The sequence below is a fragment of the Cupressus sempervirens genome, chromosome 10 (assembly GCF_028749045.1).
Source record: "Cupressus sempervirens isolate cs-2001-9-10 chromosome 10, ASM2874904v1, whole genome shotgun sequence".
Taxonomy (NCBI): domain Eukaryota; kingdom Viridiplantae; phylum Streptophyta; class Pinopsida; order Cupressales; family Cupressaceae; genus Cupressus; species Cupressus sempervirens.
Window position 1 is genome coordinate 441,103,390 of NC_143127.1, and position 13,113 is coordinate 441,116,502.

Below are 13,113 nucleotides of genomic sequence, written 5' to 3' on the forward strand. Positions count from 1 at the left end.
GCTTGCAACCCCATTTGCAAAACCTTCACCAAGTGTTGTGCCTTATGAACCATTCATTAGAAAGCCCCTTAAGCTCATCAGTTGATAAATTGGAGATAATTTCCACAACAAGTCAAATTGTGATATTGCTATCAAGAATTAACTGTGTGATTTTGAGTCAAACTCATTGACCCATCTTTCATGAGTAGTGATTCAACATGAATCCATCTCTCATGAAAATAGATGGAACACTTAGCACTCATTGGATCTAGGTGATGCTCACAGGAGTGAAGCACCAAGACTTCCCGGGAAGTCACCCATCCCAGTACTACTCCAACCTGAGCGTGCTTAACTACGAAGTTTCCTCCATGGTTAAACCCAAAGCTTGCAACCCCATTTGCAAAACCTTCACCAAGTGTTGTGCCTTATGAACCATTCATTAGAAAGCCCCTTAAGCTCATCAATTGATCAATTTATATCTCAATCATTTGTAATTCATAGAATGTTTGATATTCATATGCACCATATTCATCTCTCTTAAATATGATAATGTTGGTTGATTATCTCATATATTATGGACTATTCAAAGATTGTGTGTGTGTGTGTGTGTGTGTGTGTGTGTGTGTGTGTCTGTGTGTGTGAATATTCATAGAGTATCTTTTCACATTTACATATACAAATAGGGTCCAATAATCTGACCATAGCTACCATATCTTCAACACTCCCTCTTAGCTAGGAAAGATTAACGAAGTATGAACAAATTCATGTCCCACATTACTTGTGATATCAAGGAGCATATTAAATATCAAATCAGCATGATATTCTATTATCCTGGTTATGGCAAGTGCAATGATATTACATTGCATAATGTTTACAATAACACATCATGGCATCTCACCATGATTATCTTATAACGAACATAATGATTTGCAATAGGTATCACGTCTCATGATATCCATCAAAATGCTCAAGAGATATTAAGTATTACATACTTAGATATCACCTCACTCGTGATATCAAGTATATTGAACATCAAGTCAACATGATATTCACATATCCTAGTTATTGTATGTACACTAACATCATGTCACATGATGTCTACCATAACCCATCATGGCATATCCACGAATATTGTCACATAATATCCACCATGATTATCTCGTGAGCATGATATCTATCAATAAGTTCATGAGATATTAACTATTATGTATTTAGATATCACCTCATTCATGATATCAAAGAGTATATTGAACATCAAGTCAACATGATATTCACATATCTTGGTTATGGTATGTACACTAACATCATGTTGCATGATGTCTACCATAACTCATCATGACATATCCATGGATATTACATCACATAATATCCACCATGATTATCTCATGAAGAACAAATTGATACACAATTGATATCAAGTCAGCATTATATCTATCAATAAGTTCATGAGATATTAACTATCAAGACATTTCTAAGAATATCAAGTCTGCACGATATCATCATGATAGTAAGCAGTGTAAAGGCATCACTTTATGATGTTGAGTACAAGAGTATATTATTAGAAAGATTGTCACATTTTTGTCATATGCACAAGGGACAGGGGACGGGCCCATAAAAATCATGGAGTCACACATGTGACATCAAAATGTTTACATAAAGTCACCATAGATTCTCTCACATGATGTTGTCATGGAATTACACACGTGACATCCACCATGACCCATATCAGAGGGTGGATCCATCATAGCTACTATAAGAGGGCTTAACAAGGGTTTTAAACTTTTCTTTCACAAAGCAGCATCCAATAAAGCATATTCCAAGAATTCACTAATGCTAAGACTCCCTCTAAGCAATGGCTTTATTCTGCAAAACTTCAAACTAGTCTCCAAATGCACAAACTTTACTTTGATATGAGACTTGGTGATAATATCAGCCATTCGTACTGTAGAGGTTATGTACCTTCTCTAAAAACCATCTCCATGGTCTACTCCTCTAATAGTATATGGAAATAGTAGATGTCCAAATCATAACTCAGTTGAAAGTGGTCTGGTTACCAATTAGCTAGATTGATTTAAGAATTCCTGAAAAATGTCATCAGATTAAGTATAATAAAATGAACAATTTGTTGCACTCGGCTAGCAAGGTCAAATTCAATTTTCCAAGGTGAGTTGCATATGCAGATGCTTCACATGCATTCCAGTGATGAAGCATATTCCCCAACTTATAACAAATGGTAATTTTGCATAATGATAATTGTCTAGTTGACTGCTCACACTACCTAGCAATGATCACCTCATACATTAAGGTGATTTCTCAGTTAGTACAAATGTAATCAATCAGATCACAGGAGAAATATTAATCCAGAGCTCCGATTGATTCGATGCAAAGCTTAATACTGTATATCTCTCCTAGCAATCACCCAATCTACTTCAAATGATCAGTTGAGTCACACAGGTAGCATTCATATCGGTGTTGAGCATTCTGCACCAAGTCACCATGAATCTTTATCTACAAACTGGAGTAGGCAATTATTGCATCCCAGAATGTTCCCTCCAAACATTAATCTGCAATGCAAGAACAAACATCAAACATTGGCATTACCCACATTTGGTGCTGATTTGTGTACTGACATTAATCAACCATTGACATTTCTAGGTCGTAGTGCCCGTTAGCATTAACATCGAACACTTTGTCAGCTACCAAGACAATTAACAACTGCTGCCTGCTATCACATAAACGCCAACGACAATGGAGATTTCTATTCCCAGCATGGCCATATTCTTAGAAATATCACCCAGCTCAATAGAAGTGGAACTTTTTTCATTTAAGCAAGATACATTTAGGAGGGTGAGCAAGAAGAAGCTTTTGGATCTTGCATCCGTACTTCCAACAGTTAGTTTTGAAAACTTTGTTTGCATAGTGCCAACAAAATATAACCACATGGAACTCTTTTAGTTCACAGAGTTCTCGACCCTCAACTATCTCCATTGATTGGGCCCCTCTTCTATCCATATGCATTTCAATTACTTGTTGCAGCAGCTGCTACTAATTTAGCTTGGGCTTAGCTAAAACCCTTGACAGCAGTCCGTGTAGCAGCCTTAATACAATCACTATGTTATTTGTTCTTTCTTGCCAAGAATTGGTTGACAATAAAATGGAACCCCTAAAGATTCTTGTCCAAGATATCAAAAATCACCCTTTCACAAGTACAAACATATCAAAAATCTAAATACACAATTTGTGCTTTTCAACATGGTTGACTTACATAAATAATTTAAAATGGTTTTCCAAATGCTGCATACTAATGGCTCAGAAAGTCCCTTGATATATTAAGCAACACACAAATACCTGCAAAGTGCACTCATGAAGAATCTGTAAGACAAATTCTTTCACCACCAGAGGCTAATCTAAATCATTTACACGCACAATTTCAATGAACTCAAGAAAAATTGCATAAAATAGATTTCCAGAACTTGCAATAGAACTGCAGCATAAAACTGCAGATACGATATACACAATTTGTACACAGACCTTGCTATATTCATGGATGGAATAGTTTGTTAAATCCTACAAACATCTACTAAACTTCACCTGTTTGCCCTCTGTGTATATACATTAGTAGCATTACTTGTTATAGCAGCTACCACTTGAACTGCCTAGGTTCAGTTGAGCGCCTTGACACCAGTTGCAACAGCAACCGTATCACACAATCTGCTGTGAAGCTTGACAGGAGTATGAAGCTTGATAAGGTTTGCAGAGCAGCATTAGACCATGCAAGCATTAACAGTATTCAGTGTAATGAAAGCAGGGAAGAGGCTATGATGCGTTTTGATTATGACCTGAAAATGGCAAAAGATTGGAAAATTAAAGGTGATGTTTCTGAAGAGCCTAAGCAAGGTAAAAAGAACCATGATAATGTTCATTGGATTCACCCACCTTGGGACTGAATTTTAAAGCTAATTTTGATGTGACAACCAACAAGGCCAGTGAGAGTGGGGGAGTGTTAAGAGATCATCATAATGGCAATAGAAATTCAGCTGTGGCACTCTCCTTGGGCTCACAGTCCAATCACATGGCTGAAACAGGTGATTGACCTAGCCAGAAGAATGAATATTAAAAATATCTGGGTGGAAGGCAATTCTAAGAACATCATAGACTGCCTAAGGGGTAACCCCCCCCTCCCCCCTCGTGGACAATTAAATGTTGGATGGAAGAAACTAAAGCTTTAGTATCAAACTTTGATAAAGTTAAAATCTCCCATGTTTTTCAGGTGGCTAATAAGGTTGACGATTATTTCACTAATCGCAGGGGTAAAACAAGGAGAATGCCAGACATGGCAGATATACACTGACTTAGGTGCTAATGTCAGGTCCCTAATCAACTATGATATTTTGATTTTCCATGGTAAAATTGGTGTTCTTAGAGTTAATAATGATGAAGATGCGTAAAGTTGTAACCATCACTGTTAATAGTGCCATCTTTAATATCTTCACGGATAGCAAGGCTTGGCACGTATCGTGGGTATTTTGGCTCTGTTGCTGACTCTTGGCCTCGTTTATCCGCACTGTGTTTTACAGAAGGAAGTTGTTCATTAGGATGAGGGTGGCAGAAAAAGGGTGGAGCTGCTTTAAAGGGCATATTGTAAGTGGAGGTCTCGCCCCTTTCCTTGAAAAACTTCATGGAATGAAATCATAAATTAATGAGTATTTATAATTTTACTAAAACTGGAAGGAGGGAGAAATTGTGCTTTCTTGGAGAAAGGTTAAAGTCGATCAGATAGAGAACCTCATAGGGAAATTACAGGGCTTTCTACAGAGGGGGTGATATTCTTCCATGGTAGAAAAATCTTGGATAAAACTGTTATCCGGTCTCCCAAAACTAATGACGAGAGGGAGGCGTTGGCTAAAATTTCAAATAGCTACTTTGATACTGGAAGATTAAGAAGTTGTGGAGGGCAGTATTACGAGTTATCATGGAGTATATCACAGTATATGGTAGATTTACCAGAATCTATGAGTACCATTTGCCTTGCTTAATCACTTTCGGCACAAGGTGAGGGTTTCTTTTCCTTACTTATTTGTCTTCCTCACTGAATCACAGCATTGTCAAGCATGAAGCCCTAGCAAAAACCATGTTTTGCATGCTAGCATTAAGCTGGCCTCGTCTAATCTCACCTCGGCCTCAGAGGGTTATATTACAGATGTGAGTTTGTCTGAGGAGGAGGGGGATTTGGACAGTGAGTGGGAAGAAGAAGACTCTCCTTCCTCCAAGACTATCCCTAAGAAAACCCCTCATAAGCCTGTAGGGAAAATCGATATCTCAGTTAAAACTCCTACTCCCCAGAAAAATAAAAATTGTGCAAAAGGATTCCCCTAAGAAGAAACTTGTCTCCCACGCTGAGGATACCCCCCCTGAGGATAATCCCAGAGTTCCCAAAGCCACTGATGGCTCTTACACTTCCTATCCTCCCACCGACATAGAAAATCATGGAGTTACCATGGAGTAAATAATAGTATATGGTAGATTTATGAGTTATCATGGAGTATATCACAGTATACGGTAGATTTACCAGAGTCTATAAGTATCACTTTGCCTTGCTTAATCACTTTCGGCACAAGGTGAAGATCTCTTTTCCTTACTTATTTATCTTGCTCACTGAATCACAGCACTGTCGAGCATGAAGCCCTAGCAAAAACCTTGTTTTGCATGCTGGTCTCATTCTTTTAACCCATGATCATTTCAACAGTATGCTGGCCCCATCTAATCTCACCTCGGCCTCAGAGGGTCATGTTACAAATGTGAGTTTGTCTGAGGGGGGTTGGGACACTGAGTGGGAAGAAGACTCTCCTTCCTCCAAGACTATCGCTAAGAAAACTCCTCGTAAGCCTGTAGGGAAAAACGATATTTCCATTAAAACTCTTATTCCCCAGAAAAATTAAAAATGTGCAAAAGGATTCCCTTGAGAAGAAACTTGTCTCCCACTCTGAGGATACCCCTGAGGATAATCCCAGAGTTCCCGATGCCACTGATGGCTCTTACACCTCCTATCCTCCCACCGACAGAGTAAATAGGCCAGGATTCCCTGATGATTTGAAGCCGGAAGACCACTACTCTAAGCCTAATAGGGAATCCCCAGACCATATTGGTCATAGCCAGAAACAGCGAGGTGGATATTTCAGAATTATTGAATGGATGTTCTGCGAACTGAAAGAGGTATAAAGAACAGGGCAGTATGTAGCAAAGTGGAAGTGATGGAAGGTAAAGGGAAGCCTAAGAAAACTACTGGTGTCTTATCAATGGAAGAAGAAAAGTTGTCAATGGCTGAATGTTTGCAGAGAACCGTTGAACTAATGGAAAAGATGAAAAGGGGCAATTAAAAAAAGGTGAAGCAGTTGGAAAGTGAACTTGGCAAAATCAGGGAGACTTTGACCACCATCACAGAGCACACCACAAATCCATCAATAAAACTGCAATGATGATGGCTGCCATGGTTGAATGTTGGAAAAAGCCCAGCAAAGTTTGTGGATCTTAATGCAGAAAAAGACAAATGCAAGGAAGGAGGATTTGGGGCCTTCAAGGAGGACCAGAGAGAACCTAAAGAGAAAGGCAGATATGTTCCCCAGGAGATTCAGGACCTGAAAAAAGTGGCCCAGGAGATGTAGACTCTTGAGACTGAGGTAGCTGATACACTTAAGTCCTTCGCTTAGTTTTGTCTGATATTTTAGGTGGGTGCTGGTTTTTTGCCAGCTCTTGTTTTGCTGCTGCTGTCATTTTCCTGCTAACTTTATGCAGCTTTTCTGTCATTGTGGACTTCAACCAGATAATTTTAGATATTCTGTAAACTATGTGGTTTTGGGTCCCCTGTAAAACCCATTTTTTCCTTAATCAAAAACATAAGTGACCATGCATTAATTAACCACAAATGCCAAAAAAGTCATCTCAAATGGAAAAGTCCAAATTATCAAATCCACGCCTTGAAAGCTTCCTTCCACATTTGTAAAGTGCAACCATGCCAAAATATACATACTATAATTTAAACTTTTTATGACTTAGACAACTCAAACATACTTAGCACAAATTATTGCTGTCTCAAAAATCCCTTAAAATCTTACGCTGCACAGCTACCTGTAACAGTAAGTAAAGCAACTGTAATACAACTTTTTCATCACTGCGACAAGCTCAAATAAATAATAAATGCACAAACAGCTTTGAGAAAAATTGCAGGATGTGTGATTTCGAATTCCAGTTGCATTAGATATATGTGCATACAGACCTCCTTAGGTTTAGCACCATCTTCTGCAATCTACCATCCTTCACTTACTTTATCTACATATACAATCACAACATTTTTTATAGCAGCTGTTATTCATTTGATCTAGGCTCAGTCAATAACATTTGACAGCAGTTAGTGCAGTAACCTTCAAATATCAACCTATACCATAGACAGAAGTCACAGCATCTACCTCAACGCAACCAGCCACTGCCTTTGTTATAGCTTCCTTTTTGGACATCAGTAAACAACAAAATGCCAAAAACCTGATGCCCAACATGGATGAGAATTTCATGTCAGATCAACAATTTAACACACATTTTCTTGTAACTTTCATAAACAATAAAAACATGTGTATTTAAATGGGTAATAGTAGCTCACAAATTCCTTTAAATAAAAAAGTAGTTATCAAACAGGCACATATGAGACATTTTTTCCCATCGTTGCCATAAGCTTAACAGAATCATTAAAGCATCTGAGATTTTTTATGAATTTAATATTACACATTGCTAATTGCAAATGTATGACATTGAAACACATGGAGACCTCATTAGATTTCTGAGATGAATAATTGTGAAGATTTGGGAGCTTCCCACCTGGCCTTACACTCATCTTATCAAGTGGCATTTTGCAAAATAAAAAGAACACGGCTCAGAAGTACCTTGGAGAAGCATCATACTGCTACCTGCTGATAGAAACCAGAGCAGCTGTAAGACCGGCCTTGTTTTCATCATTGCCACTTTAAAATAATTTTCTTTAAATTAACACCCATGTTTGGTACTGTTGACTACAAAAGATTCATACCAGATTCTAACAATACAGGAATCATTAAATGCATCAAGCAGTAGATTGTCATTTGTGGAATAGCTAATCTAGGCATGAGAGGAGAAGAAAGTGGCATTGACAGACTCAATCATGTAAATGTAACGAATTGACAGACTCAATCGTGTAAATGTGAACTCACTTGAACATTTTATAAGCAAGCTTAAGGTAAATCTCAAAAAAAATTAAATAGGGGAGACTGAGTTGGGAAAGAGATGTTAGCAATACATGTGGTCTTATTCCACACCTCTTCAACTATTTTACTGCTGCATCAATAGTGAGGTCATTCGTTCAAGGCCTTTTATATTTACAGGCACATAAATCCCATCCTTTAGAATAAATAACATATTAATATTTATTTTAAGGGGTTATATCAATATGCATTTTTTTGTCTAGCTTTCTTGGCTTTCTCCTGCCATAACGTGTGGTCTATATCACAAGACAATCATTTTTAAAAAAATCTTCAATACCACCAACGTCAAAAAGGAGACCACATGGGGTGGGGGAATTTTGTACTTGTTTCTCATTTCAACTTGGACTCAATAAATTGCAGCTAATTTTTTCTCTAAATTTTTTTGTAATAACAGTGTTTCAGTTTTGCATAAGTCAAATCATATAATTTATCCATCAATCAATTATGATGCACTAACAGATTGATTTTCAATTTATTTTAATAAAAATGCACAATATGAAAAGAAAAAATTGTGAAATATATATTCATAATTGTGGGCTCATATCAACTATCGCAGAGTTGTTTGGCTGTGTTTGGATCTTCTAAAAGGTTTTGGTCAACATTTACCAGATCCCTCATCCTTGGTTGCCATAGATCTAGCATCTTTAAGTATTTCCTTTGTTGTCCTCTTTAGATCAGGGATTTCCAAGGGTTTTAACAACTATCAGTAGTTTGATGTATTCGGCTCATTGAGATCTTCAATACAAATTTTTTTATAAAAATGAAATCAAAGCTTCGGATTAAAAGTTACACCATCTAGAAGGTACTTTCCTTCAAATATCTTGAAGAGGAAAAAACCTTCTTTCACTTTTCCATGGCTCCTAAGTGAGATACACAAGGAAAAGCGACTTTTGAGAGCCAGTGAACATGAATACTCTCGAGAAAACATGTTATAGTGAACCAAGATTGCGTCATGCAAGGTTTGGTTGCAGCATTTCAAATGGTGGTAATGAACTCTAGCCAACATGCATGTTGGTTAGACCAATGATTTCAAACTCAGGGTTTCAATTACAAACTTTGATGTAACCTTTCACAACATGAAGCTAGACTTGGTTGTGGCATTAAGGAATATTTTAAAACTTGACCCAATTTAACCAGCCATCAAAACATCCAAAAGATTGAGGACTATATGTTGGCCTTAGACTGGGACTAATGGCAAAATCTTCAAAAATATGATTGCAAAATGAGAATAATAGATCAATTGGTGGGAAGAATTCCAAAGCAACCCTTAAAGAAAGATTTTAATCCCCGAACGAGTGGTGGAAAATATTAGCTCATTCGCCACACTTACGTAAACTCAAGATACAATTGTGAAAATTACTATTGCAGTCACTGATTATTAATCTCCTATCTTAAACAATTACTTAATTGCTGAAAATTAATTCATAGCTAATATCAAAAAATAACACAACATCAACTTCACCAATAAAAAATAGGGAAAGAAATAACCAACACAATGAACACAATATTTTTGGACAAACCGTCCCTGGAAAAACCCCTAGGGGAAAACCAGTTCTACAGATGAGAAATTACATTAAACTTCAGCAAATCAAGAGATACAAAAATTCATTGCCTCTTCTTACTAGCAGAAGTCCGACAATCTCCCTATTTCTCCTGCTGATATTCCCCCACTACTATCCCCATCGCTATCACTGCGCCTTTGCTAACACTACAAGACTACTTTCTATCACTGCAAATACTTCTCAAACTTGTGATCTACATCAACTTCACCAATAAAAAATAGGGAAAGAAATAACCAACACAATGAACACAATATTTTTGGACAAACCGTCCCTGGAAAAACCCCTAGGGGAAAACCAGTTCTACAGATGAGAAATTACATTAAACTTCAGCAAATCAAGAGATACAAAAATTCATTGCCTCTTCTTACTAGCAGAAGTCCGACAATCTCCCTATTTCTCCTGCTGATATTCCCCCACTACTATCCCCATCGCTATCACTGCGCCTTTGCTAACACTACAAGACTACTTTCTATCACTGCAAATACTTCTCAAACTTGTGATCTCCAAATGCCCCCGACCCCCTTTTATACTACTGTTGGAAAACCAATGGCCGAGATTGATTCTCAATCGACGGTTGAGATCAAAACAACCCAACAACCAATAACAAAATTGATATCTAGTTGCTTCTAAAGGTGGTCTTTACTTAACAAATCATTGTCCCTACTCTAACTAATTAGTTAATAAAACAATCATTTACTAAATAATCACATATGGACAAACAACTGTCCAAGCTAACTCAATAAACAACAATTAGTAAGCTTTTGACGGCTTTTTCCCCGCAATAAGGATAAAGCATGCACATTTTTCACTAAACCAGGAAGAGATAAATCTTTAAATTAAAAATAAATTTTGATTAGTTGTGTAATACAATATTACAATGTTAAGCTGTTTTGTGCTTTCTTATTTTGCAAACTTCTATGTGCTTTCCGTTCTGGACACTTTTTTAAAATAGAACTTCTTTTTCTAGAATTGTCTTTAAATTTCCTTGCAAAAGTTGATAATAAACATGCTCTGTATAGCTTTTTTGGTGAGGAAATCTCTCATTGGCTCACTAATGCATACTTAACCAGAGGAAAAATAAAGTTATATTCAACACAGTTGTGTGTAGATTAAACACTGCACAACTGTAACAGTGCCGACGACTAACATATAAAGTCATACCCAATTGCTCATTTTAAATTCAAATTCCTTTTAACAGTCTTTATTATAGATTCAGTACCAAGGACAATGTGTCAATTGTATTCTACCGTAGTGAACTAAAAAGAGTAAAAAATACGGATCCTTAGTATCCCTGCCGGATCAATGGTAGGTCTTAGAGTTCCAAGGATATAAGAACTAAGCGTTTCCGGGTTAAAACTGATTCCACTATCAGAAATAGAAAATGTACTATTATTGTTCAAAGTGGTAATAAATGTAAACAAAAGGTTTAACCAAAATGCTGATAAATATTAATAAGGAGAGCTTTGAAGAAGAAATGGACAAAAGTTTGACACTTACAGCGATCAGCCACTTTCAAGCAACCAAGAACACCTGGAAACACACACCTTACCTTTCCACTTTTCCACTGGGGGGAATTTTCAGGTTCCAGTAGCGCCTTGAGTAAAGTTTCTCAAGGTTCAGTGTTTCTCATTCTTCAGCTTCAGTGTTTCTCATTCTATTTCTGTTTTAAGCAAGGTTCGCTAAAACTAATAAAACTATTTAGGGTGAGAAAGGGCAAAACAGATGTATTTCAAAACAAAGGCAGCGATGAGTGCTCAGAAGCTTAGAAATTAGTTCAACAGCAGTAACTGGCTCGCCGAAATAAGTATACTGAGATAAGGATAAACTTCAAAACATAGTCGACTACAGTAAATGAGAATACAAAGCAGAAAGAATGTACATTCAGCAAACAGGCTGCACACAATCCAATATTGACATATAAACCATATCCTGTTCGAGGCCTGTAAAGTAGGCAACGTCTATACAGCCACGAAAATGCACTTCCATACAAAGGAGAGGACTTACTTAATTTTTTAAAAAGTTGGAAAAAGCAATGTAAAGGAAGTGCATTTTCGTGGCTCTATAGCCACGGGCTGTAAGCCTCTGAAAAGCATAGAAGTAAAAGTCTTTATTTCACTCCGCTGGAAGACCCACCTGAAGGAATGGTTGGTTATTAAGTAAAGCTAGCCTACAGCATTGACCAAAAACTCCCTGTACTCTAATCAACAAAAAATCCTTGGTTAGGACATATGATCAGAGTTGCAAAGAAGGATGATTTAACAAAAAATCGAGTACCTCATTTGAGCTCAGTCCAAGATTCCATTTTTCCACAACTCAGGCGTTCGTTAAACCCTAGTTCTCTAATTGATCTTGACCTGTTTATATTTGCTAGGGTTGGCTATTTACTAGCAAGGGGTAACGGATAGGTTTTTCATGTAAAAGCATATAGAAAAAACAATTTTATATTTTAGAAGGAATTCTTAAATATAATATCATCTACTTTGATTTATTGAAATTATACTATTGGCATGAACTTAATATTTTTGAAGGTAGAATTTTTTTTAAAAATAGCATTTAGGTATTTTTGGAAGTTTTAGTATTTTGCATTTTTTGAGGTATTTGGGGCATTTCCAATTTTTGGCACATCATAGAAGGTGCAATGCTTCACTTAAATCTTCTAACATTGATGTTGGACTCTTATAGATCTTTATAGCAAAGTTGATAGTTCGGGATTTCAAGTTAGGAGTAGAAAGTTACGACTTCTACAAATAGACATAAGTTTTTCTATAAAATTTCATAGTCTTAGTAGTTTTTAGAGATTATTTTGTAATTAAATAGTATGGACTTTTCATTTTTATTTCCAAAGGATATTAGTGACTCTTGGGATCCATCAAACATTGTATATACTCCAATTTTGAAGAGAATGGGTCACTTTTTGGCTTACAAAATCCCTTGTTGAATTTTATTGTTTTTCAATTAAATCACAATACCGTAGGCTTCACACTAGGTACTGTAGTCTGAATTCTTAATTCAGATCAATTTAAATGAATTTGAACACATTATTGTTGGAATTCATAAGCGGGAAGATTTACTTCTAAGAGTGGGGGTGAATTAGAAGTAACAGACTTTAGCCTCTAAAACTTTTAACTAAAATCATCACATGCATGTAACATATCTAATTAACATGAAAGTAAAGGTATGCATGAAAATGGACAACACAATATTTGATCACCTAGAAACCCTCCAAAATGAGAAGGTAAAATTGGGGTGGGGATGACACCCACAACTTATCACTGCAACAATATGTA

The 13,113-nt window shown here is 36.6% G+C and overlaps 1 long non-coding RNA gene and 1 other non-coding gene across 5 annotated transcripts; both read right to left on the reverse strand.

The window, feature by feature from the left end:
- Window positions 1–2,026: 2,026 nt before the first annotated feature.
- On the reverse strand, window positions 2,027–12,242 carry LOC149534606 (uncharacterized). Of its 4 annotated transcripts, none has more exons than XR_016356933.1 (4): window positions 12,101–12,242; window positions 7,796–7,934; window positions 7,253–7,515; window positions 2,027–2,543 (listed from the first exon to the last, which is right to left on the reverse strand). It is a non-coding gene; the product is annotated as an uncharacterized LOC149534606 (long non-coding RNA). The 4 variants fall into 4 exon arrangements; XR_016356932.1 differs by lacking the exon at window positions 2,027–2,543 and adding an exon at window positions 6,938–7,104; XR_016356931.1 differs by lacking the exon at window positions 2,027–2,543 and having other exon boundaries at window positions 6,938–7,515; window positions 7,846–7,934.
- Window positions 7,896–7,988, reverse strand: LOC149534607 (small nucleolar RNA snoR113). Its single transcript, XR_016358244.1, has one exon. It is a non-coding gene; the product is annotated as a small nucleolar RNA snoR113 (small nucleolar RNA).
- Window positions 12,243–13,113: the final 871 nt, after the last annotated feature.